The following is a 3,618-nucleotide window of genomic DNA, read 5'->3' as shown; positions in this document are numbered from 1 at the left end:
AAGAAAGAAAGAAAGAAAGAAAGAAAGAAAGAAAGAAAGAAAGAAAGAAAGAAAGAAAGAAAGAAAAAGAAAAGAAAGAGGAAGAGAGGAAGGAGAGGGAGGGAGGCAGGGGAAGGGAAGGGAAGTTAATGAACGAACTAGGGAAGGCAGGTGATTGATAGTAGTCAGGAAATAGCCCCTGGGGCATCCTGGAAAACGTTTTCTGCGGTGGCCTTTTTTTGTGCATGTGAATCCCTGGTAGCCTCGCGCTCTGTTGAGGGACTGGGGTGGTGACTAGCAGGACTTGGTCCTCAGAACCGTCCATTAATCAGACCTTAGACTTCAGCCTGGCCATGAAGGCGCGGTAGCGACTCCCATGCAGAAAATTCGTTTTCCCTCATCCTACTCAACCCCACCCCCTTCTTAATTGGGTTTGGTTAATGGCATTAAACCAGGCGAAGAAATCATATAGATGGATTAGTCTTACTGAATCCCAGGCGGTAACTCAATTACAAGAGCCTGCTGTGGTTTTCAAGACCAGGAGTGTGGGCTCCCCCTGCTCCCAGTCCAGGTCTAAAGGTCGGCAACCCTCTAAACTCAATTTGCAGCCTCCATCCTCAGTCTGAGAGGAACTCCAGGCCCATTTTTCTTGTAAATAATATCTAATAATCTGGAGCTTGATGACACAATGTGATTATCCAACCCAAAGTTAGACCATTAATTAATATCAGTTGTCTGGGAAGGAAAACATTTCTCTTCAAATGATCGAATTCAAAAGGGTTGGAGGTTTAGATGGGTTTAGAGGAAAGGTGGAGGGGAAGAGGAGTCCTACCCCAAATCTCAGCATTGTGCAGTATACCCATGTAACGAACCTGCACATGTACCTCCTGTATCTAGAATAAAAGTCAAACCTTAAGAGTTATAATAATTTATACCCAATAACAGTAATCATCAATTTAGCTGCATGCTAAATGCTTTACATCATTATCTTATTCCATCTTCACAACAACCCTAAGGACGTGTTTGTTCTGTTGTTATTTTCCTTTCACAAATGAGGAAAATGAAGCTCAGAGAGGTAAAGTAGCTTGCCAGGAGGTCACACAGCTGGTACATGGGGGAGCATAGATCACAAAGATGGGCGGCAGGCTAGGATACCTGGTGGGTCTGTCTCTAAAACCAGTGTTCATCTGTTATACCACCTGGTCTCTCAAAACTCCTATCAGCCTCTTAAAAAGAGGTGGGAGGCACATTTTCACTGGTCCTGTCTGCGAATTCTAAACTCCTAGATCTTTTAAAACTTCCCTAGCTCAGCACGTTCAATCAAAAGCATACACACACACATACTCCTCTGTTGTGTACATACCATTTACTTTGTCCACATCCCTCCAATAAGTAACAATACCTTATTTTGGGAAAAGGGTCAGTTTCTGTCTTGGAAGACAGTAAGCATGGCATTGATGTGGACACCAGGTGTCTCAGCTTTCCTGCCACGTTAAGATGTATAGGAAAGTTCTCTCCACAGATAAGATCCCTCTCTAAGCCCCTATCAACAATGACACCTCTAGCAAGGGTAACTTCCAGCTGGAAGCTAGATATCATTCTGTTCCTTAAAGGAGACTAATCTTCAATATATGACTAAACCTAGGTTAGTTAATATGATCAAGGTGAGTTGAAATGTCTGCTTCGGAAAATTAGTGGAGTCTATCTGTCCATAAACACAAACAGGTAAAATACAGCGTTTTTCTTCACTGTAAACCACCTTGGAAAAGAAATATCAGAAGAGAAAGGAAATACTTCATGCAAGAACAATATGGCGGTTTGTGTCCATATAGAGACAAATCAATGACATCATACGGACGTTCAGGTCAGAGACCAAGGATTATGAATATTCAAGTGCAGGGACAAACATTCTTATCTAAACCAAGCTTCTGAAGATTCTGCTAACGAGGTCACTGGCAGCTTGTTCTGTGAAAGGAATGGGGGACTTTCTCTCTTCAAAGCCCCATGAGATATTTAATATGAAAAAAGTGTTGTTGGAATTGACTCGGAAAAAGGCATGCTCCAGTGTCCAGCCCCCAAGTTACTTGGTAATGCAGGATGGTCAGCTGGAAGATCTGACATCTGTGTGAGGATGGTCGGAAGGTCTTTTCCTGCCCCCAAAGGGATTCAGTCTTGAAGCATCTCGAGGAAGACCTGGCTTAGCTTATACTACTTCCCCTTTCCCACCCAGATCCATCTCCCTCATCCCATCGTAGTGGAAGTACCCTCAGTTTTCAGTTGAGCAATTTGCACTTATCTGGTCACTAGACCTCTCTGTGCCTTGTCACTTTGGTAAAATGTGTCCCATTCTGTCTGTCTCTGCTGCTCTTATGAGAGAAATTCCATTGACCCGGTAGAGCATAGGGTGCAGAGTTATTCCATGTAGTAGAGTGAATTAGTCCTGGAATTAAAGCGATATTCTAAAACAACATGCTGCATGGCCGTGCCTCTAAAGAGGACTGGGTTGCTTTCTAGAATAAAGGACAGAGGCTTTACTACTTGGTAGTGAAGTGGAAAAGGTCCTAAGAGGCTCACCCCCTTGGCCCTATTATCTCAGTGTCAGTTTCCTACTAGTCTACAAATGCCTCAAGATACCAGACTCTGGATTCCAGGTTTGCTCATCGTACAGCAGTTCTGAGCAATGTTTCTGGGCAAGAGGCCACGTGGTTCCCTTGTCTGTGCTAGAGGGTAAAGTTGGAGTGAGCAGGAGGGCAGAGGACACATACACTTAGGGTTTTTTTTTCTGGCAGTTTTGGGCTACCTGGGTGTAGAGACATTGTCATCAGGCACCACTACATTAGATACTTTAGTGATAAGACTGCTTCTCACTGGATAAAACACGTTTTTCATTTGTGAAAACATTTCACAGCAGAAAGCTGGTTCAAAAGGAGGCAGCCTGGCAAAAGCTACACTTCCAGCCAAGGTGCCTGAGATAAAGAAAAGCCCACTGGGCCAAGATCTGGGAGTTGGAAGCCACTTTAATTTTTACGCTTAAGTCTCAACAATTTGAATGTTCAGATCCAAATGCCAGAGCTGTGAAAGGCATTCATTTCTGATTCAAACCCTGCAGTGTTTATCTATATCATGATTTAAGGTTCATTTTTATGGGATCTCCGATGACTTGGTGAATTTCTATAACATAAGAGCTGGAAAACATAATCTCCAACTCCCCAACTCTTGGCCACCGTGGCAGTTTTAAAATGGGACATTGAAAGGTGGCCACTACGTCCTCCCCTCTTGATACTGACTGGGTTTCTAACTACTTCAGCCCATAGAGTATGGTAGAAGTGCTACTCTGTTACTTTTAGGTTAGGTGAGAAGAGGCCATGTAGCTTCTGCCTGGCCCTCTTTGGAATGTTTGCTCTGGGAAAAGCCAGCTACCATGTATGAAGTTTGTCCACACTGAGGCTGCCATACCAGAGAGTTCACATTTAGGCTCACCAGTCAGCCATGCTAGCTGAGCTCCCAGATAACAGTCAGCATTGCTGGCAAAGGGAGAGATCTGTCTTGGATGTCAAGTCCAATCATACCACGAGATAACTGCAGCCCCAGCTGACATGTGACTGCAACTTTATGAGAGATCCCTCAGTGGAGAACTAC

Source organism: Mandrillus leucophaeus, unplaced genomic scaffold (genome assembly GCF_000951045.1).
Source record: "Mandrillus leucophaeus isolate KB7577 unplaced genomic scaffold, Mleu.le_1.0 Scaffold668, whole genome shotgun sequence".
Taxonomy (NCBI): Eukaryota; Metazoa; Chordata; class Mammalia; order Primates; family Cercopithecidae; genus Mandrillus; species Mandrillus leucophaeus.
Note: the sequence above shows the minus strand (reverse complement) of the source record.